This window comes from Glossina fuscipes, unplaced genomic scaffold, assembly GCF_014805625.2.
Source record: "Glossina fuscipes isolate IAEA_lab_2018 unplaced genomic scaffold, Yale_Gfus_2 1, whole genome shotgun sequence".
NCBI lineage: Eukaryota > Metazoa > Arthropoda > Insecta > Diptera > Glossinidae > Glossina > Glossina fuscipes.
The window spans coordinates 34,502,881-34,528,011 of record NW_023998415.1 but is presented as its reverse complement, the minus strand read 5'-3'; the positions used below and the strand labels follow the sequence as shown (position 1 = coordinate 34,528,011).

Below are 25,131 nucleotides of genomic sequence, written 5' to 3'. Positions count from 1 at the left end.
ATTAAAACAATACAGTCCACCTTCTAGATTCTAGACTGCTACTGACAATATCGAGGACAAGACCGAGCATTGGAAACTGACTTGTTTGCCAAAGACAAGGAAAATTTACAAACTCCTCCACCAAGGCGGTGCAGTAAAGCAGTGTTAAAAGTCGCTCTAATTGAAGAGTGGCATCCCATCAGTGCAAACGAATGCATATACAAGATGTATGCGTAGTATGCTTTAAACGGTGCTGTTGTTAAGCCCGCCGCAAAGTGTGCAAGCATTTCCATTCTTATTTCATGCCGTCTTTATAAGCCAAAATTGCAGTAAAACTTACAGCGCTTATTATTCGTCATCCTGTTTACATGAATGCTTGTCGAGTGATAATTACTAGATCGAATAGAGAGTAGAGTGTCTGTCGTTATTTCATTTTTCTTTGTTAACTAGAAGATAAATTTGTTTTTTAATTTTTTTTTTTTTAAATTTTAGCATAAGAGATAAACATAAATAGAGAAAAATATCTTAATACAAATATATTTTTGAAATTGTACAATTATTCATTCAAAAATATAGAATATTAAGTCTCCCTTAGAACTTAATAGTAAACTAAATCTAGTAACCCATAATGCCGATGCTGAAGAGTAATAATTAGATCTCGTACATAATTAATAGTTCATTAATAGTTAAAATCCATTATAACGACCGTTTGCAATACGATCAACAATTTTGCCCCTCACTATGAAAATGATGTAAGTCAAAGTTTTTAAAAAAGTTATTTCACACAACACTATTTAGACTAAATGAATGAACGATTAGATAGCGGTTTTAATTTCAACATTATATTGGAACTCATTTAGTATTAATTATGCAAGTGGTCCAAGTCGAAAACTTAAAGAAATTATGTGAACATAATTTTGAAATGGCGCGTGGCCCTCTTTGACACCACTCTGAACCATACAATAAGCTGACAAATGACAATCAAACAATAACCGAAACGACAATACATTCCGCAGGATGCAGCATCATGCATTCCTATGCAGACGGACGGTGTAATTACTTACAGCATAGAGTGATGCGTGTTCAGGCCAAAATCGTAGCATTATAGTAGAGCATTGACATGGATGAAATTTGCTCAGTCATCGAGTAATAATATTGAAACGATAGACCAGATAGAAATGGAAAAAAAGAAGAAGACCAAAAGTAAATGTCTTCCCTTATGCACAACCACTAGACCAGTAAGAAGAAATAAAATACAAATATTATTATTAGAGTTTGCTACATACCATACAACCCTCCAGTTTTTCAGGAAAATTTTAAGATTCTATTTGAAGCAGCTCGTAATGATCTAAATGATCAAAATAGATGACCTTTGTAGAACAAATCATTAACAAATGTCCATGAATTATTTCATTAAAATTATTGCTTCTAATAAAACTCATAGCTTTTTACTGCTTTAAGTCCTTTATAGGGACATGCAGTTCATTTTGAAAATGATCCAAGTCCAGTTCAAACTTTATAAGCAATATTTTTGTATGAAATTCACACCAAATTTCATAATCATAATAAGTTTGCATTAATCAAGACTAATAAAATTTTAAGGCCAAGGGCGCATAATATAAAAATTAATTTTTGATTTATTAAAATGCAATTCATTAAATGTCTCGAAACAAGATATGTAGGACTTGCACAATTTTCATAATTATAGGCACAATTGAATATGCGACAGCAAGTATCAGTACAATAATAAAAATATTCGCAACGATTATGCAATGAATGATGATATCGTGAGTAACAAAGATTCGCCTTATGACGAATTGCACTTTATTGAATGCCGGTCTTAATCGCCAAAACGATTTCACACAACCGTTGAATTTCTCGTTTGAAGACAACGAATAACATGACACTCGAAAAGGAAACAAAGAGCGCATAATTAGTCCTACGTTGAGAACACCTAGAAGGGAGGGAAATTCTTTGAGGTTCTTGAAGAAGTGCTCAGAAGAAGAAATTGTTTGGATTGATGGATTGGATGGATTGCTTCTGACATTGATACCGACATAGTACTAGTAATTGCGAGACCAAATAACAGACGCATATTCAATTAAGGATCTAATCGATAACGTATAGCTAAGCGATGACATAGTCCTATATATATATGTGTATATGCATTGTGAACAAGTTAGTTGCAAATGGTGAAAAATTCATTGAATGCATAGTTGTTGCGTTAATTTTCTAATATAGGTAAGGTACTGTCAACTCTTGTCTTTATAGGATCGAAAAAAGCTGCAGTGAGGGAATGTAAGCAGAGTGCATGCCCACGGAATAGTATATGATATATATATATATATATATTTTACAGGGCAATTTCGAGGTCCGGTTTATGATTTTCATTTTCATACATATGGCTACATCGAGTAGGACGCAAAATCCCATGCCATCTTTGCATATATTCTTTGGTCGTGGTGGCGACCTTTGAGTTTGAGCATTGAAGGGACGACCGCCAGAGTGCAGTTTTAATTACATTCGTAATATTTTGCTATATCGCGCTACAAATCAGATAACTGATGATCGTATAGTTTTGCGAAATACTGAATTGAATCGATTACCGATTGCATTGTCACTGGATGTCGTGAAATTTAATTGTAAAATACAAATAAATAAATAAATAAATAAAAAAATGAAGGATGAAAAACGAAATTCAAGTCGTATATCAATCATACATATTCGAATTAAGTTCAAGTAGGGAAAATATTGCTTTTCATTGCACGGGTCAATCGCACAATCTAAGCGGATCATTTGGGTTGATATTAGTTTTTATATGTAAATGACATCAAAATCCAGCCTTTATTTCTAAGAAACAATATTCAATATTTTCTGTCAGTGTTTGTGTGTGTGTGTGTGTGTATGTGTGTGTATGGAATAGGAAATATTTGCACTTCAAATCGCTTTTCTAATAACATTTTCGATACTTGACGGTTAAGAAGACAGTGCACATGATTTGATGATATTCCCAAGCCAATGTTGGCATCACATACATGTAATCGCGCATTTTCCTTTTACCTTTGGCTTCTTCCTCTCTTGTTTGTTTCCTTTGTTTATTTCCGGTTTGTTTAATCAACGTTCTAAATGCCTCTGCGATTACTTTTCAACTTATTTTGTCCTTGTTAGTAGAATTGATTTTCTCTCAACTTTACATAATAGCGCGTCAGATGAAGGAAATAGCAAAAAATCTTTCTTTGTTTATGGCGATGTTTTCCTGTCTTGCCGTCTAAACACAAACTTCTTCGTTCCCCACTACACTCATCTCCTGTTGGTCATACCTATATAATAAGAGTCTGGGCTGTAACGGTAAAGATATTCATGTCATCAATATTGTTAGCTTCACCTACAGAGAGGTAATGCTTTTTAACCTGCACGCACCTGTGCTTCTCCTAAGCTGCTAGTCCGTCAGAGGCTCAGCAATAGTCGTTATTGAAATATTGAAAATTGGAGCAAATCGAAGCAATGTGCAAAAAATGTGCAATTCCTTAGAAAACTTCGTATGACGGTATAGCGTTTAATATAATGCTAAGTAATTTAGGGCGAGTGCTGGATATTTTCCGCTTTAAATCTAAATGTAGTCCACGGCATATTTTTTAATGTAAATAGAAGAGTGACATGTAATTCGAATAAACGAATATGAAAATTTTTATTTTGTTGAAGGATTAAAACAAGTAAAAGTGTCGTACTCGGTCCAGGCCGACTAACTAATTTACCCTAAATTATTTTGTGTAGTACAATTTGGTTTCCATAATGAAATAACATACCCCATTCTTATTGAAAGGTGTTTTCTTCCGGAAAGCCTTATAGGGAGAAACTTAAAACGTGAACTGACGCGGAACAAATTTAACAAAATTAATTTTTTTCCTTAAAGGTCTCATCATCCTTCGTCTGTTTTCATCATAAAATACTAAACACTAGAATGAGGCCATCTAAGGGCTACTTATCGTGAGCACCTTTGCATGGGGTAGAGCTCAAAAATTATACCAAATTTGGTACAGTTAGTTACGGGATATCAAGCTATAACGCGATAATATTTCTGTTACAAATTTCGCTTTTCCAAGATAGGACTCGTACCAGTAGCTCGTGGATATTCTTTTCAAGAGAAATACATTACAAAGTTCTTCTATTTACAATTATATCCCTTAAGGGTAGGATTATTCATATATTATTTTTGGCAATACCTTCGACTGCTCAACTCAAATATTCTTTTTTTGCTAACTCTGCCTTGCGCAAATATTCTATTTGTATACCCTGCGTTACCCTGCTTTTGCGCTACTCATTTTCCACGGCCGGCAGCTGCATGACGCGCCTGCGAATGTGGAGTTGGTTTCTCGTTAGGGAACTTATTATTTGGGAAAATTAGTTAGCTGGAATGAACTCGATTTGGGATTTCCGTAACAATACTATTATGCACCAATTTTCGTAGAAACGATTACATATCGGGGTAGTATTCATACAAAATCGGCTCGTCTGATGAAAATGTTGTTGCATTTTTTTGATCACAACAAATTTTGGCTTTTGTTTTTTTCATTAGTCTACAGTCCAAGCTCGATAAAGATGCTTTCACTTTCTACCTTCGACTACCTGTTACTCGAAAGTGTCTCTTTTTTGCTGCATCTATCCATAACCAATTAGGAAAATCTCATCCTAAACGTTTGATTTCTTGGTAAAACATTGCAAGTTTCGGAATCTGTCTTAGCCTCATATTTGGGCAAAATTCTTTTTCATAAAGCTATGTAATGTGTACATGTTAACCTTTTTTTTCTTTTTAATGCTTTTCAACGAACATTAACTCCTTCTGAAGGAACCAATTGGGAGAGCATTCAGATGCAATTTCCCCGCTGAAATGTCTTTCGTCCATCTATGCTTGCCGTGTGTGAGTGAAAGCTTGAGATTTTCAAGCGTAAACTTTTTTTCATCTACTAAACTAATAAAAAGGAATTGATCGGTTCCATTTTGTTAGCGTTCTTCTAGCGTGAGTGCGATGGAAGCTCATAAAATTGAGCGTTGGCGCATACGGTTATCAGCAGTTCGGGCGGGAAAGTCTTAATCCCCTCATATGTGAATAGGGCTGTAAGCTTGATTGTGTGGAGATTAATAATAGCTTTAATATTAAATGTTAACCCTGTTACGATATATTTGGAATGGAAAAAAATTGGTAAGCTTGCAGAGCGTTAACTGACCCGAAATGACCCGAATTGTTAAGTAAAACTCGAGTTTCTCACTAAAACCCACTAAATGGCAGCTGATTATGTCTGTGTTAAGGGATATTTAATGATTGAATACATTTTTGAAAAGCTGGTCCGATAGGTTTAACGATACGTCCACGATTATCGATTAAATTGGTGAGTTAGCATTTATATGCCATTTTATACTCATTACGTTATGTTTGATACTGTCCGTTACTATTCTGCTAGAATTTACCAGATTTACGGTCGTTGACTGATCACTGAAGCAATCGCGACCCAGATCGAAAGTTATACGCAAAAGTGAGAGAAAATTGTCTGTGTTTGCCGACATTGTGCGCGTAGCGTGTGTGATAACAAATCACGTCCATCTTTTAATCATGTATATCGAAACGATGAAAAAATGCTTGCACCAAATAAATGCCAGTTGTCTGTCTTCATTTTCGCGATTGTGATGGGTCATAAAATTTACCCGTCAATTGAACGGGTTTAAGTAGAAATAGGTATACCATATGTGGAAATAGCAAAGTGGGCGTGTCCCAAAAAAACTGTTGACATACGTAGTTGCTGCATTGAGTCATTGAAAATCCGTACATAACATCTGAAAATGTCTGCTACCTTATGTAGAATTTTTGGACTCGAGATCACAAACCCGTTAAATTGACGAGTGCCTTAAATCTAGTGTTAATCCAAAACTTGAGCAGTTCTATTTACAGGTTTTGGCTAAAGTCGATTTGATTTGAAATGTTTCGCATTGACGAGAGTAAATTCTATTTTCAATGAAACGACATTCTTGTAAATTTCTGAAGATATCGTGTTAATGTAAAATGGGCCAGTTTCGCAAAGCTGCATGTAATCGATATATTCGTATCAACAAGTAGAACTTTCGGTTACGATTGCATAAAAATTTTTTTAACCTTCATTTGTTTGGTGTTTTATTACTAAGGGGTTTGTGTCAATCCGATTTCTTGGAGAATCCGTTTGCTGTAACAGTAATATAAGCTTCATCTTTAGCATTAATATTGAGATTATTATTATTAGAATAAGACGAAGAAGTAAGTAATGCGTCAGCATTATCTTCAGCACGAGTGTTAGCATAACGGCGGTGATGGGAATTGACATTAGCTTTAGTAATAGTAATAGGTTTAGCTTTAGCAGGTTACAAAAAAATTTTCGCGGCTCAGAATGCGGTTCATTTATAGATTCAAAACCGTGGTTTATTAAGATTTTTGAATGAAGCAATTTCGAAGAAGAATTTAAAATAGGATTTAAAAATCCTTTTGGAACAGAAGCTTCTTTATCGACAGGTGTGCAACAAACATGTTGTTATCATTAAATTGCCTCTCATTAGAAAAGCTCTCTCTCTCTCTCTCTCTGTCTCTCTCTCTCTCAGCAATTTTCTGAGCGCTTTTTACAATGGAAATTTTTCAAATAGAAACTCAAGTATGTTGTCACAAAAATCCCTAATATTGAGTGAAAACTCTATCCAATATCTGAACCATACGGTCCATCGACGAAGGACGTTTATTTTACTCGCACATTACTACTATTGCTACTGAAACTAAAGGATAAATAGAACAAAACAGCAAAAGACTGAAGAAGAGGGGGAAACATTTAAGAAGCAACAAAAATCATTCGTACGAGAAAAACGAACGACCAAAAGCCAAAGGCGGTCGGTCGGTCGTTTGTGGTAGAGTACTGAAGTAAGTGAATAACGTAAAGAAAGGTGAAATTCAAAAATCAGTTCATGTCGTGACGTCTATCTGATTGGACGTATACCGTAACGAACACCCGAATTGCATTTGTTAAAAACAAAAACAAAAAAAAAAAAGAAAAACAAAAAAATATAAAAATAAAAAAAAGCAAAGAGGAAATAACCAAGTGTATGGAAAAAAAATAAGTAAGCAAATAAATAAAAAGCATCCTTTTTAAAATAAACCAAAAAAAAAAAAAAAAAAAGGATAAGAAAAAGAAGAAGAAAATTCAGTACAAAAATGCATAAATGAATTTGGTGGCCCCTTGAGATATGCTTGCAAAAAATGTGCGAACACAAGAAATAATTTCTTAGAAAAATTGAAAATCTATTGATAAGCAAATGGAAATTAATCGTAACAAAAAATGCATTAAGGATCTGTAACTGTGTATGTATTTGTTGCTGTTGTTTTTCCATTTTTTTTTTTTTTTTTTTTTTTTTTTTTTGACATTGTTAGCACTGTTGTCGTTTAATGTCGGTCGGTTTTCTGGTTAACTAACCATACGTAACGTTTGCTGTACGAAAAAATTTAGTTAAACGCTAGCCAGTGAGTCGGTCGGTCGGTTAGTTGAGCGGTGAAACCTCATTTTACTTTCGTTTTCATATTTGATTCGGTCTTGTATAACGAGTGACGGTTTGGCTAATGCCACATTTTCATTTCGTATGGATTATGAAGCACAATCAACAATAGAAACGTGAATTTCATCTAAGGATTTAAGTGTAAGTTTATTTTGAAATGTATATTAAAACTGAATTGAAATTGAAATTGAAACTGACAAAATTATATATAGATGCGTACGTATACGTTATCATTATTTGCTAATCGCATTTATGGGACCGTCTTAATGCGTATATCTATGATTATATTTATGTATATGTATGCGTTTGTGTTTGCGCGTGTGTATGTGTGTGTATGTATTCTTTACTTTCTTCTACATCGTTTAAATATTCTTAAAGCGTTTTCATGTCTCTGTTGAAATTGCTTTTAGTTTTAGCCAAAGAGACAAACATATCGATACAGCAGTGTATAGAACTTTATATGTCAATATGTCTGATACGTGAAAACATTTCGACAGGAGAGTAACTGTTACTAAGTATATCACAAACGTCTAATGAATAAATACCAATATTTTTCAGTTTTCTTTTAACGACGCTGGCATCATTGCACGTGCCAGAATCTTTACATCGTATCGAACGTGTAGTTAGTTCACTGAGTGGGTATTGGAAAATCCTTAAATTTAAAAAAAAAAAAAGAAACAGAAAGAAACGAGAAAATCTTGCATACGTGCATTTATTGAAGAATACGAAAAAAACAAGACACACTAAAGAGAAGCCAACGCAGCAAAACTGCATAAAACGAATTCAGGACAAATTTTCTGTACGAATTCGAAGGCATTGCGTTGTAGTAATAGCCAAACTTGCTATACACAAGCAACAAACATGTACAAACAGTAATGCATTTATAAGCTCGTCTATATATATATTCATATATATATATATATATATATATATATATATGAATATATATATATATATGTGTGTGTGTGTGTTTGTGCTTGTGCTCATGATTTTATATTGTTTATAAGCAAATACAATGTGTACTTATGTATGAATGCAATGCCTGTAGATGAATGTACAATTGTAAGTAAGTGTATCATGTTTGAGTAGGATATCGATGCGTATGAGCGTTCTGCTGTGCTTTGCTCTGTTCTGTTCTGTTCTGTTCTGTTCAGTGAATATGTAAAAATTTTTGGTTTCGCAAAGTTTTGCTTGCAATGCACCGCATTTCTATAAAAGTTCGTATGTGTAGATGCGCAAAATTGGTTGGTTGTATATATCGTAGAGTTGATATTGCTGTTGTCAGGTTGTTGTTGTCCGTGTCTTTCATAATTTTTTTTTCCTTTTTTACCGTATTATGCGTTTGTGCATATTTAAATGTGCCCCTAAGGAGATCAAAGTGAATGGCTGGCTCCATGGTTTAATTGGAAAAAGGGCCCGAATTATGTACAAAAAAAGGGAAGAAATAAAAAAAAAAAAACAAAAAACAAAAAACAAATATAAAACCTACAATTATCGTTGTTCGTGACAGAGTGTGTTTGTACGTGTGTGTGTATCTGTTGCTTGAAATGTCAAAAAAAAAAAAAAAAATGTAGAAACTTATCAAGCCATGAGCTGAGCCGTTCATGCCGAGTCTACGCCGTCGAGAAAGTGTTTCCGTATAAACGCGTTTTTATATTTGGCTTCAATTACGTGGAATTTTGTAACGCTTTTCTGGCGACGTTCTTTCAACAGCAATTTCCATTTTGTTTATTGAAACATTTTTAAGTTCTCTTGTGTTTAATTATCCACTAATGATGAATGATGTTATTTATAGTAACTTACTCGTAACATTTTATACTTCATTTAAATGTTTTTACTTTTACATTTAAATATTTATTTAAGATTACGTTTTGGTTTTTGGTGCCGCATAACACCCAAGCTATATATGATTCTTAGTTGGAAGTTTGTGATTACGTGACTTTGCATAGACACGGCAACGAACTAAGAGTTATTGTGCTTATCCTGAAACAATTAGTGTTTGTTGTACGCCGGAGCGATTGCATGTAATGATTCTCTATACTTTACTCAATTGAATCAGAATTTATTCTGATTATTACGATCATAAGCGATTGCTCGTTCATCCATATTTAGAAAGTGAAATCGGCGTAAATGCTATCTCCACAATATTTTTTCCGACAATGGTTTTTTTAGTATCTTTTAGCTTTCCTTACGAATTTTACTATGGAAATTCTATTTCAAATCTAATATTCGTTTAGCTTAACGGATCTCGTGAATTAATCGCGCGTATATAGCTATGATAAAATTGGGTAATGTGAATGTGTACGTCACAAACCAATGTGTATTGAAAGTCCATTAGTTCGAATTAATGTTTTATTAATACTTATGCATATCATCAAAGATCCTTATGGCCTTTTTTGAGAAATGCTAAAGGAAACTTTTGAATTGACACCTGGCAGACTGAGTGCCAGTATAACAATAACGAAACAGAACGCAATGGACGGACGGACATAATCGGTTTAATTAATATAGAATTTTATATCGATCAAATATATGAACATTTTCTAGGTTTTCTGATGATCCGCATGAATTTGTGATATCAGTATCCTATGTGGGTCGTGCACTCGAGTACCTTGTAAACTCATTTATATAACTTTTCAAAGAATCTTACAAAAGAAGAAAGGAATCCACATTTCATTGACTGTGAACGGGTTTTATTAGGTTTAATGATATATAAGATATATAATATATGAACTCAATATTCCTGTTAAATTGACTCTGAAGAGATCCTTTAAAAAGCATCATAAATATAATCAATTGAATATCTTCGCAAGGGTTCCTGATACGCTATCAAGCACATAGCCATCTGATAGGTTGCAAAGTTACTTATGACACAAAGTATACCGGTTTCTATTGTTCAACAATGCGGCAGCATAATGCTTAAGGTTTACAATACAAAACTTAGGTCGCTACACACAACCTGTACCAAAGGTGTACGCTATTGTTATTTAAAAGTCAACAAATTGTTTTCTAATCTCTCGTTCGCTGTAAGCCTGTCCGTCGTGTACGTTTCATAAACTAATTTGATTATGGCCTTCGCCTCCAAACTTCCTTACCGAAATGGTAATTTTGTACCCCGAAGATTGAAGGTAAGGCGAACGCATATGGATTAGTCCGTTTGAGGTTTTGGCTGAAAACCCTCGCATTACAACGGACGAAACTGAATATCTTTAGAGTCAATCTTTTCTCTTCATATTTAAGCTATGTGTCAGAATGTTTTCGTTCGTACAGTCAATTAAAATTGCGTTTTATGGACACGTTTTGGTTTTGGTACATGGGGAATTTATTTTGAATTCTCAAATTTATGGTAAACTCTATCTCTAACTGAGCTTTATGCTCTACACAAAGTCTTATGTAGGGTGTACTAAGGTTGTATTGCGTTTGAGCCACGCTTTATGATAAAATTTAAGATTTAAACTTGTCTGTCGGTCTGTCGATCTGACGACACTCCGCTTATGCTTATGTTCAACCTACAGGTCGAGAGGCTTTAAAATATTTTGACCAAGTTGCCATTCAAAATGAATTAGATCGGGTCATTTTTCCTACCACTCCCTGTACAGCGCCTTATTTTAAAAAAGCCAGAAGTCATATCAACCAAATTTCTAATTTTCAAATTTTCTTCACAAAAATCGCTGATTAAAAGTATTTCGGCATAATGAACTGATGTGAAAAATTTTGATTGAATGCGATAACTTTTTCAACTCCCCCCTCCATGCTTAGCAGCTCCAATAAAAGGTAAGCCTTAATGCGGCAGAAACTTCGAACTTTCAATATTCCACAGCGAAAGTTGATCTAAGACAGTGAGCTGGTATAAAAGCTGGTATGGTCGGTCCTAAGTCAGGACCATATAAGTCGCATACTTAATCCCCAAACAAATGTTTTTGTTTTTAATATGACCGATCACTTACGTTCGCACAGAAGTGTGCAAAGAGATAGAAATATGTTGGTGATGGCCATAGCCTAGTGTGTGTGTGTGTGTAAGTATCATATGGTCTTCCATGAACAATGAGCCCTTGCGATGCAAAAAATTCCAACTTTCGGTACTTTATGACAATTCATTTTAGACCATTTTAGACTCATCTCCTTACCTCTTCCGGTAGAAAGTCGTTGCTATGATATTTGTTGTATTATTACAAAAAGAAAGGAGGATTTGCGTTAGGCGAAGTGGTGTAGCTCATGTGGGCGTTCAAAAAAAAAAAAAACAAAGCAAAACATCAGCTGAGTGAGAACACTAAGAAACCAGTTGCACTCAAATTTCACACAATGACGTAGTACAACGCTTCCGACTTGCATAAGGCATCTGGGTGCTACATGCATACATATTTTATCAATTGCTTTATTTTCGTTTATTTCGCCCATGCAAGGGCAGAAGGAGTTTATCACTAAACTAGCGCGCACTTTACTAACGATTTAAAGAGTTTTCGTTTTAAACGTTTTGAAATGAAGAAAAAGTAGAAGAAAGAAGATAGTTTTACGTTGTTGCTAAGTGCCGTACAATCAATCTTTTTACCTATCACTGGAGGTTGACTATGTGTGTTATTCCACCTGTAGCACATAGTAATCTACATCGTATATGAAGCGTGTGTGCTCGTAAGCAACTTGAATTTTTTAACTACCGTCTATCGGTTTGTCCCGTCATGTGCGTATATGGTGGCATGTCTAGCTTCTATTTAGTTTCTATTTAGTTTTCTTTGCTCTGATTATTAATTATACTTTGCTCAAATTTCAAGATATTGAGGCTCAAGTTGATTCGAAAATTTAAAATACTGATCCGAAAAATGTAAGGAAAATAATTATTCAATTTGCAAAAAGTGCTTCTTATCGAAATTCCAATCATGCCGTAATTAACAAAAAAAAAAATACGAATTTTTTTTTTTTTTTTCGTTAGTTTTTGAATGTCCTGGATTCGTCTCAAGATGATGAAAGATTTTTAATTTTTTTTTTTTTTTTTTTTTCATGTAAAACAGTTATGGTATACGTTGAAATTGCATGTAACAGAGAGAGGGCTTGAGTGCCAAGTTACACATTACGCTTTGTGCACTTTCCGCCATTCATCTCCTTCACTTTTGCCTATAATTCTTTATGTATTAAAAAGCGTTCGTTTCCACAGTCCGTACACTATACAGTCTAAAATCGAAACAAGGGGTTAGGTTAGTTGAAATGTTTTCAATTTTTTTCTTATTTTTTTTTTTTTTTTTTCGTTTGTCGATAATACGCAAACAAAGTACCCTTGTAAAGAGTTTGCTCTACTTAAATATGAAAAAAAAAAAAAAAGAAAAAGAAAACATTTTGAAATCAACTCAAACACATTTTGTAGCTTCTGCTTGTGAAAGCTTAAGCTTAAATACTCAAAATGTTTCGTATTACAAAACTTGAATTGTTCAGATTAACTAGAAGTTGGATTTCATTCAGGAGGAGTTGACCGGCTGGAGCAATCAAAAATTGTTGTGGAGACTTGAAAGAAGACATATCGCCGCCTGTACATAATAAGGTTTCGTACTGCAAGTGTATGTTTAACACAAAGATATATATTGTAAGGATATGCTTATGTAATTTTAAAAATTATTTACTTATATTAACTAAAAGATTTTAGCGCAAAAATAATATCAAATGGAATTTTTCTTCCAATTTCTTTTTGCATTCATTGCTCATGTTATCGTATTTGTTTAGATTATATATTAAAGTTTGGGTTTGGGTTCGATTGCTTTTTATCTCTTCGATGCCCACAAAAGCATCGGCTAAAAAAATATCGGCTGAAAAAGTTTTTGTAGACTACGACTATTAAGACATGATATGATTTTCAATTTTTTTATTCTTTTAATTTTTTTTTGGTCGATATTGGACGGAATCCCTAAGATGTCCTTAAAAAGTTATAAAAAAACTCCGTCCGTTATATGGTTAAATAACTCATCGATCACAAGACTGACTTATAGGCGTCATCTTTAAATCCATGTAATTTTTGAAAAGAGCCAACCATCAAGTACTGCTTGTCAATATTTCATACCACTACGATCATTTATTTATCGATTAAAGTGATTTAAGTGATGCCGCCTTTGTTAATTTCAAAACAATTGATAAATTGGAATTTCGGACATTGATGGGGTAAAAATAGCTTTCAAATTTGAAAAGGGCTTACTTCAAACAAAATCATGCAGACACCGACCAGCAGACCGGCAGAAAATATTCTCGGCATTCGGCAAATTATTCTCGGTAATAAAAGAGGCGAAGTTGCAAAGTAACCTAAAGGTATGGATAGTTACTGCATTTACTGTTTGGGATATAAAATTTTAGCATGAGAAATGTGTTTGCAACTTGTTGGCTCACATAGGAGCAACGCTTTTTCGCGTTGGAAGAATTGCCTTAACTAACGGCCGAATAACTGTCACACCCCCCCCCCGCGGGAAGCCCCGCCCCCCTCTTTTATTTAGAACTGGCTTCAACGACGACGACAACGTATTTCGCAACAAAAAAGAAAATATGTCGATCATGTGATGAGGGCATTGCGGACACTCAACTGTTTTATGAGGGTCTTGGCCGAATTACCGAAGTCGTTTTCAAAGGTGGTTGGGCATCTCAATGAGTAAAGACGAATTGTGTAAAAAAACATATTTACATTTTCTTGGATGCCATTTTTACAGATTTAACTAAGGCCTCCCCTTAGGAATTGGTCAAAAATCACATTTTTCAAATGCTGAATCAGAAGAGCTTCTCGTCACAAAGAAGCCACTTAGTACCTATTCCTTTCATCTTCTACGGCAGTTGACTCGCAGATAATGTTTCGACTTGGACCTGGTTTGATAACTTGGTGTTCAGAAATGTAAGAAGTTGTCATTGTTAAGACGAAACTCGTGCTCAACGGAATATCTTATTGGTGCAAAGTGGACTCATTTCTTGGTCCATAAATTCCGTTCGATGATACACTTCGATTCAATTATAATGTAAATGTATTGAACATTCTGCGAATAAAGCTGAATTGGCGCTAAGCTTTAGTAAGCGCTGGTCGAGAGAATTCGACGACCTATAACTACATAGTAACTTAGTCTAATCTATGCTGGAATGCTATGCTCGGTTTTATGGTCACTTTCTTATCGTTGCAATATTGATTCTATTGAATCTTAGCATAAGCAGTTTCAGCTTTTTGCACTAAGAAATTTAGGTTGGGATCCACGTGTCCGTTTACGAACATATGAAAACAGCTTACTGTTTATACTTTTGCCCCCGATCGAGAAACTTAGGATAATCTTAGGTATTTCTCTCATGCCAAAAAAAAAAAAAAAAAATTGCTGCGTCTGTTTTCCTAAGTAAGGTTGACTTTAATGTTCCTATTCGCCCAATAAGGCACTTTCTTTTTATAAAACTTAGCCACTATACGTTCGATTATGAAGGCTTTTAACCATTTTCGAAGAGTCTGCAAAAATCTAAATAAAGAAATAGCAGAAGTTCTCATAACCATGCTTTGCCTACGTCATACTTAAACTAAAATTTGAAATTTTATTATTGAGCCCCTAACATACAATATAATGTTCACGTACTTCAGGCGTACTCTAAAATCATGTTTTTCAGTTGTTGAGTTTGTGGTTGAGCTAGAAATGTATGTAATTTTCTTTTTGCTTCCTTTTATATGTGCATACAAATGTCGTAGTTTTAAGATCTTTTTTACATTAACTGTAACCAGGTTAAGCCTTCAATCTTAAGGATTGTGTAATTTAGCTTAATCCAAACTGCAGCTGAATTCTCTCTATAAATAAACAAGTAAGAACCCAAAAAGCTTAACCCACTGCGCGTACCTCTTGTCAGTTATTTTCACATTGATTCGATTTTTGTACTTTTATTATTACTTTACTCGTTTTGTCTTCAGTTCGCAATAAATAAAAAGTACATTAAGACGGGTAGTTATTGATTTGTAGCGAAGATGAAAATTTCAGCAAATTTGGACTATATTGGTAGGTTACTTTCCCGTTGGTAGATCTTTAAAAAACAGACAATGGAAAAAGTACATAGAGCAGCTATTCAAACCCGATAATATATTAAAGAGTTTATGGTAAATGTAACATGTCCTCCATGCGTTGTCTCTTTGAAGTTAATACTGTTTCGCAAATCCGCATAAAGGAGTCATTTTCTCGCGTCTATTCACGAAGAATTAGTAGATATGTAGGACCAACTCTTTCATGCATCTATTTGCATTCGTTGCGGTAGTTGAAAGAATTTTCGTTTGAAAAAAAAAAAAAAAAAAAAAATTAAAACATAGATATGTTTTTGTTTTCGACTGCACCGCCTCGACCAGCTTGTTATATGCCACCGATAACTACCTAAGGCAAGGAAAAACTAAACCAATTTTTAAAGTGTATTCAATATGAAGGTCATAGGATTTTTGGAAATTATTGCTTTGAGGAAAACGGTCTTACGGATTTCAGATAAAACGGTCGCCGCGTAAGACAAAATTTTGAGAGGAAAGCGCGTAAGCGTTCAAGTAGTGGCATCGTTTATGAAAACGAGCCCAAACGAAAACTTTAGGATATCATTCTCGATTATTTAAAGTGTCGTTTAAGATGATAAAGGACGGGTTTCATCTGGCGCGATATCTTAAAGTTGTGATGTCCAGCAGTAAGTTGTTCCCAGCTCTTCTTAGCAATGAACCAATCGAGTGCTGTTGTAAAACGAAAATATTATATAATAAGTGATCGTAGTGCGAGTCTGTCTTTGACAGACCAATAGACCAATCATATACTTTATATATGTGTTTAGCATTGTGATGTTCATCCTAAAAGGGTTACTATCTTCATTCGACCCATTCAACCAACACATTGCGATTTCCTTTCAAATTAAGATTATTTATTTGCTGTAGATGGGGCGGTGCGGGCATAAGCAATATGTAAACATATAAATTTTATGTCAACTTAATTTATTAAACACAAGCATGTATAAACTTTTTTATTTATTTCATAAGTGTTTTTCCCGTTTCTCTTTCTCTTTCTCTTTCTTTTTTATCTTTTATTGTGGAAGATGCACTCGTTTCGAGAATCCGTTCACGTATCTATGTGTGCGGTAGATATGCACCTACGAATAAATGCTTTTTATATGTGTGGATGTAATGCCTTATTTTTTCTCATTTTCACATTTATACTATATGCATATGTATGCATGTATATGCATAAGATTTAATTATATCAAATATGTATAAAAGTAGCATAAAATAGTAAAACATGTGTTTTCTTGTTATAGGCAAAAGTGAAATGCAATAATAAAACGAATGTTTACGAGGGAAAGGAACAATCTCCGAAACAATTCATATTATTCGTATATAAGGAGTATATGTGATGATGCATATGCATGCATATATTTATTATAGTAGATGTATGTGTACGCATATACATTAAACATACGTATGTAGCTTGTGTATAATAAATACATTTATGGTATTAAAAAGATTGAAAAAAATAAAATACAAGTGTTAGACAAACTCTGCAGTAGAGTTCATTCTCAACCGATATATTTGCTAATATTTAATATTGCTCCATGTTATATGTATTTGCGACTAATAAAAAATATTTTCATCTAGATATTTAAGTTTTCTACATGCACATCCACACGCGGAGACAGTTAGACATATAGAAATATACACACACACACACACACACACACACACACACACACAAATATATATACAAATAGACACACACAGGGAGAGAAAGGAATAAGATTCATCTGAAAATATGTAAATGAATGTATAGACACACACACACACACATTCAAATTGCTTCGCGTCTAGAGATCTCTCTGCGTGTAACTGGTTGACCGTGACCTAAAGAGAACGATATTTTCCAATTTACTGCACACAAAGTACAGAAAGTAAACTTATCAGTGAGGCAGCTGAGGTCTACACATTTTTTATGCATAAATTTTTTTTATGCCCACTCGTAAATATCTTTTTAGGTTTTCATCATGAAAACCATAACAAAATGTATAAAAGGAAAAGCGATCTAAATTACTTCAAGCATATTCAAGGTTTCATACAAAAAACAACAACAAAATGCTTATTTAAAATAGTTGCTGCATAGTAATCCCGTTATAAACAAAACACAATCAAACAAAAAAGGAAAAAGGAAAAAAAAAAAAAAAGAAAGAAAGAGGAGAAAACGGAAAAGCTCCATATAAGCAACTTAGGGTTCAACTAACAAAAATTAATTATTTTAATGATGCTCTATATGATAAAGTAAAATTCAGTACGTCTATATACGTACGTACGTATGTACGTATAATACTTATATACTGTATACGGCTTACTAAGCATAATAAACATTATGTTAAATTAATTCCACACAGCACACTTTCATATATGTATTCTTTTAATATAGCCTTTTGACTTAATTAAAACATCTAGTACCATGTGCATGGATTTATTTCTATAGGTACGTGTACGGATATGCTTTTAAGAGAAAATTTAAATTCATTTCAAAATAGTCTAGAGGTGGTTAACTTGCTGCCTTCGTTACCACATGAAACTAAACAAACTGCTGCATATACATATTGGAACAAGTGATCACGAAAGTGCATCGTATACCTATTTCAATTTATTTTCATATTTTAACCCTTTATAACACTAACTAACTAACATATTAAACTTATTGCGTCATTCTGCCAATCAATCTTTTATTCGAATTTTCAAGTCATACGTTCAGACACAAAATGAAAATTTCAAAGGAATAAATAATTTTGATAAAAGTATTGAAGTTTTCAATATACGAAGTGATTGCGGATATGTCCTCGCTCGATCCGAAGCCTGTATCCAACTATAATATGCTTTCATGGAGAATCATGTTCTCTCCACAATTTTCTCTTACATTTCATTATTCATTTGTAAATTTTTTCTTTGCACCAAATTCAGCGATTTTTCTTAGAGAAAAATATATGAAATAACTTACGTAACGGGATCACAGGATTAAATCTTTTTCCGTTGAAATTACATTCATTGAAGTATTGACTAATTATTTGATGAAATTAAAATCAGAACAATATGCGGACCAGGAAGACTCAATCATTTTCAATCTATACGCATTCAATTGCCTTGAATGTCTTGAAGTCCATGTATCGAATTCGAAACCATATCAATTTATCAATTAATGTAAAGAAAATACCTTTTTCAAGGACTTTGATTCGATTGATATGCGATACATTTACATATTTTTCAATTAAGGAGAGCAGAGTAATCGGTGCAGTCACGTTTTAATGCTACTATCTGCCAAAGTCCTTGACGCTCTAAACTTAATTTCAATCGACAATTATGCAAATAATTCAAAACTACGTTTTTCGCCAATAAATTCTCTCAATAATTTTTCCCGTAAACTATATTCATATACTATGTATATTATGCAAAGTTATAGTTAGTTGCTAAACCTATAGAAAGCATAATTATGGAAAAAATTCGTATACTTGGATCATGGAGAGATTTAAGCAGTTACTGAATATTTGCGAAATACCTCTCAATTTTTACTTTGGAAAGATAAAAATATTCAGGTTTGCGGTAACTGTTTGATTCTATTGTTATTAGACTGTTCGGTCGTCATAGTTGCGGTAGCACATAATTACTTCTGACCTTTCGCGATACATTCGCTTAGCAATTTCAATCCTTATAATCAATCACCAGATTTCTGTCGATTAATGCTTCCTTTGGCAAAGTCTAATACCACTCAGCTGAGAAAACCGTTTCTTTGCAATTATTATCTCCTTATTACGTCTTGTTTACAATTAATGAAATAATTTAAGACATCGTATTAAGAGGATGTACGGTAAGCTCTGTGTATTGAGCTTACTATTATTAGGTTCTACCTCTAAGCTGCATGTACCGATAGCTGCGCAAACAAACAATTGATTATAATAAGTCCAAATCCGTTCTAACCGTTCCTACGGTTAGAAGGAAGCCTTCTCTTGGCCTTCTTGGTCTATGCAATGAGATGACATTGAATATCTTAGTCTGCTTTGAAATACAAAGCTATACCGCAAAAGAGCAGAAGTAAAGCAAACCTAAGGCAGAGATGTTGGGTAATATAAAGAACAATTTTTTGTTTCTCATGTTTATATGGACCAATCGGCCAGGGGATGCGCCCTATACGTGCAACAGGATCGCAGGATGGCAGAAAGAAGTAAAGAAAGAGAAAGAGATAGAATAAATGATGGCCGCTGCGTAATGTGTGACTGCCCAATCGGTACTCATAAGCGTTCACCATGCTTACGATCAAAGTGCACTATATTCCGCTCAAGATTTCACACTCTATAGAATATTTCTTTTGCTTTTTTTTATTTTTTTTATTTTTTGCTCCATCAGAGTCACATATTGAAATATATTGAAATGCTTCGCCCAAAAAATTGAAAAAATTCTCTGCGGGAATTCATTTCGATTTGAAATTTTTTTCAGTGTAGAAATATTTATTCCTCTGCTCTATGTATGTAACGCTGAACCATTAGATGCACAATGCACCTATACATAGATTTACATATGGAAATAAATGTTGCCATTGTAAGAAACATTGAAACATGTTTACAATGCTTGTGTGCGTTTGTACGTCGTATATGCATAAAAGACAATGACAAAACATATGTCGGGTTATGTGGGTTAACTGCAAGGTGCCATGTAAACCTCAAAACACAAAAATCCTTAACATACCAGTAAAACACAAACTTACAAATGCATGCTTAAGTAAAAAAAAAAAAAAAAAAAAAAAAAAAAAATATTGTATACGTACGTAGAATAAAGATTTGTTGTGTTGGGTAAGTGTATGTATCGTTTATTTTATAGTTCATGATCGCAAACTGTATACATAAGATAATCGTAAGCCATGTTAAGCAGCATTTATTGGTTCGAAATTTTGTAGAGTACAGTGTTCTGCCTCCAAAAAGAAAAAAAAACACTTCTCAGTTAAGAGGATTGTGTTCAGAAAGTGTTTGAACTAATCGCTGTTCGATAATTTACAAGCAACAAATGTTCTATGACTGTAATATTCGTCCATCGTCTCCTCACTGCTGCGTCTACGCTCTATGATTGTGAATACGTCTTCCTCGTGGTCGCACCTGCACACCTAGTCAGCTCTCGTACAAGCCATTTAACAGAACATCTATGATCCGACTTATAAACACTTGTTCGATTTATTTGATTCGCAGCTCTTGAAAACTATTCTTCGCATTTGTTCAGTTGCTTGAGATCATATCAGCGCACGCATGGACTTAATTATCGAAGGCGAGAGCTGGAAAAAAGAAAAAAACGAAAAAAACTTTTCATTATAATATAGGTGTGGTCCACCATGATGAATCGACAATTTTGTTGATCAAATAAGAAATTTTAAATTGATGTGGGTCTGTGCTCGCGGGTAAGCATTTCGTTTATTAGGAAAGAAATAAATTAACATTTGCTTTACTCACATGTGACAAAAATTGCGCCCATCTCTGCCCTGCTCTGCGAAACGAAATCGACTTTTATACATGTTCCACAAGCGTATCATATAAATATATATATGTATGCATACATATATATATATAATATATATCAAACTGTGTTTCTATACGTAATTCTCTATGTTTTTGTATTATGCGATAAACACGTAGTGTTTCAAACGAAGCACTGTGATTCCAAGGACGCCTTAGGGCGTTCTTTAAAAGATTAATGATTATTAGCTTGTTATGCTCTATGTTCTGTTTACGTATATTGTGGCCTATCAATATAGCTGTGTGTATGCATGTGTGTTGTGTGATAAAAACAAGTCAGAGAATTATATACGCTTCGGGATGAAAGTTTTGATATCCACCACCTCAGGCAAATGTATGAAAGTTGCGGTAGTCGATTAATTGTGGGCGTGATGGAAACTGCTTGTAATAAAATCTACACATATCTCTAATAAATATTTTCGTTTGACATTTCGTACAATTATCTCTCGCTGCTTACTGCTCGCTGCTAAAACAATATTAACTAAATAATTTTATGTTGGTTAGTATCTTATCTGTAAACGGCTAATATTCATCTTCAGCCTTAATCTATGGATATCTTTGTACTCGCCAAGTTTCCCGTTTTTTAAGTCAAGCTGATGCGATTTCGCGTCTTCCACCAAACATCAAGTAAATGGACAGCGAAAGAAAAGGATAATGCTATAGTGTTATCCTTGTTAAGAATATATCGATATTCGGTTTTACGGGCTCTCCCTGGCGAAAAAATTCCTATTCCCTTGAGACAAAAAAAGAAAATGATTATACATTTATATACATACATATATATTTAATCTTTATATGTTTGTCAGTCAAAAAAAAAAAAAAAAAAAAAAAAAAAAGGAAGGAAAGTCATGGCAGACACGTATTTATTATAGCAAAACGTCTGAGCTTAATTAGAGGCATTTTTGTTTGATAATGAAAGCCTTTCGTACAATGACTATTTCGCTGACTAATGTCAGTTATTTAATGCTGCTTACCCAGCTACTTGTCGAAAAAACAAACATTCATCATATTTTAGTCCATCATTTATGCTTACAACCCTATTACCTTATTACCCACTGTGTCTCCTCAGAGTTTTACACATGCGATATACATATATGTACATATATATTTACATGTATATGTATGTATATTCAACAAATTCATATAAGTGGATAGACTACGGTACGTATGAGTTTAAAATGATTTATATGTTAAACATACATATTTCAAACGTCATCGATAACTCACTCTATTTATTCTTCTCATTTGAAATATGACATATTTCTATAGCGTTTTGGGGGAGTAAACCAAATTGTGCCAGATTCTGTGAAAGAGTCAAAAAACCCATAAAAGTCTGATTAGCAAACAACTAGCAGAAAACTATAATAATACAAGTTAAATATTGAATGTTCGCTGCAAAAAAAGAAAAAAAAAAAAAAAATCAATATTCCGATTATGAAGCTGAAAAATGGAAAGACTAAGTCTTTTGGAAAAGCTGCAGTGTATTAAAAGATTAAATGCAACGAGCAATACACCCTCTTGCGAAATTCGAATGGGACAACCAAGAAGCATTCCGCCACTTGGAATCTGATAGTTCAAGTTGATCGTAAGCTTTTTTGTTGATAATTGGTGTACTGAGCTAATGTGAGTTATTGCGAACCGATGTAAAAAGTTCATAAAATTTATCAAGAAAGACTTGCATTCAACATTTATTTTCGACTTATTTTCCTATGTAATTGATATGTAATTGAACAAATAGGCGATACATGATGACGAGTGGGATGGATAATCACGTCCCTTGATATGAATCGTCCGTCCATCGATATTGGATCATGTTTAAGACCAAATTTAAATAATTTTATCAACTGGAAATAAAACAGTTACATAGACAGGAAGTCGAGGAACAGAGTACACCGAACAGACTTACGTCGTTGCGTAATCAAGCAATTGTTTGCAACCTCTACTTAACATAAATAATTATTTCCTTCTCAGTAAAAAAACTTCCGTTCCTATGTTAAAATTGCTGTGTGATAGCTTAAAGGGCATCATTTTGGCTTAAAGAGGAGACGCAGCTTTGGCGATTTCTTTGTTGTAGTAGGGAACATAGGACACTAATAATACGCTTAGTATTTGAAAGGGTTAGAGAAAAAATTGTTTTGGAAAACTATTGGAAAGCGGCAACACTGCAGCCTTACTCTGAGAACATTTTTCGCTTCAGGGGGTCTACGGCGCGCAGCATAATCAGCAGCAACTCATTAATTTAAATTAAAAAAAGAAATAAAAAAATTTATTTAATCTACATGCCTGCATCTAGGGAAATACCTAGGGGTTTTCCAAAAAATATCGACTTTTATGCAAGCGGCGGGTGTTTGACTGAAAGAGTGAAATTTTTAACCAAACAACGACAGGCAATCCTTTAGCAATAAGAAATGTTTGAATCAACTTATCGAAAAAATCCAACGTATTACTCTGGGGAGTGTAGTTTTAAAAATACTTTACAAAATTCGGGTCTCGTGGTCTAAGATGGATGAAGCCGCACAAGCGCCGATAAAACTAAGATTGGCTCTACATAAGATGACGTTGGGTGTTTGATGGAATTGAAATGAGACTCGCTACCATGATCTGCTTACTATTTAGCCGGACGAGTGATTCCAATTTCCCCTCTCACACAGCTGATGAGGTTAAAGAGCCTAATTGATATGAATCGTCTAGAATTGAACGGCAAGAAAAGTGTAATCTTCATTACAACAATACCAGATAAGACATATATTTTATAATTTGACAAAAGTATAGAGTGGTTAGTTGAGAATTTTTGATGCATCCACGGTTTAGTCGGGGACTTGGCCCTGCCGGCTGCTATTTTGTGTGCCCCTTGAAGAACTTTATTAATGGTGCAAAATTTATTCCAAAGGAAGTCGGGAAAACTTTTTTCATGTTTAGATCCACACTTTTCACCGTCATGGCATAACGATTTTCCTAGAAGAAGAGTAAAAAGAACAAAAGCGTATGTAACGACGAGAAGATTTATGGTAGACCAAACTTTCGTTACATCAATCTATTCATAATCATTTTCTAAATCGATTCTACCATGTCTTTCTGTCTATCTGTCTTTATGTTTATCTGTCTGTCCGTCTAATATCTGTCCATGCATACCTATATTTAACCTATAGATCGTAATATTTGATATATTTTGCGGAAACTTTGTACACTGCCATGATCCACGGACTAACCCTGTTGAAAATGGACCACTTTTGCAGCCCTATTCCCTAACGAAGTTTTCAATGTCAAGTTGAAACATCACTAAAACAGAGTTTAATCGAAATGCTGCAAAATATAGAAAAGAATAGGTACGATAACGTTATATACGTTGTGTATGGTACGATACATATTTAGTAATTGGACTCTATCTTTGTCCCCAAATACAGTGACAATTTCAGAGATAACGCTAAAAACAACAGCAATTATTGCATTGACTCAAATGATGTGAACAACATTGACATCCCCGTTACTTATAACATTGTTCTGTCATATCGCCCACATGAAATTAGATAGTAAAACATACAAAGAATTCATAGAACAACGCTTGCATTGTTCTCTCGTATAAATCTGTCTGTCGTATCATTTATGTGAAATGAAGCTGACAAATCGTCTTTCAAAATATGAAAGAGGTCATCACGGATTTGCCCAAAATCATCTCATAAAGTATCATCTGACAACAGCTATGTAAAATTTGACAATGAATTTCATCGTTCTGGTGAAATAATCCCGTCGGCAGGTTTAAGACAGATTATGAACAGGCAGAATAGAATTAACCTATAAATTAACCCGTGATGGATGAATCAAAATATTACACCAATAATTATATATGCATATATATATGTGCATGAACTAACCCTTGAAATTTTAATATAATGAAGAAATTTAAGATTAAATTTAAAAATCGTAAACAAAATGATTACGATCTTAATATATGGGCAAGTTTATGTATTGATTTAATTAATCTTCGAACTTAAACTATAAAGAACGGAAGGAAGAGGGTGAAGAATCCCAAAACGTAGTCACACTTTTCGTATTTCTGGCCTTTTTAATTCAATCGAT

The 25,131-nt window shown here is 33.9% G+C and overlaps 1 long non-coding RNA gene across 1 annotated transcript in view; it reads left to right on the top strand.

Annotated features, from left to right (window-relative positions):
• Window positions 1-7,168: 7,168 nt before the first annotated feature.
• The window catches only part of LOC119632627, an 82,172-nt gene continuing 64,209 nt past the window's right edge, over window positions 7,169-25,131 (top strand). Inside the window, exon 1 of the long non-coding RNA XR_005246797.1 lies at window positions 7,169-7,680. This is a non-coding gene — a long non-coding RNA (uncharacterized LOC119632627). The remainder of the gene's footprint in view (window positions 7,681-25,131) is intronic.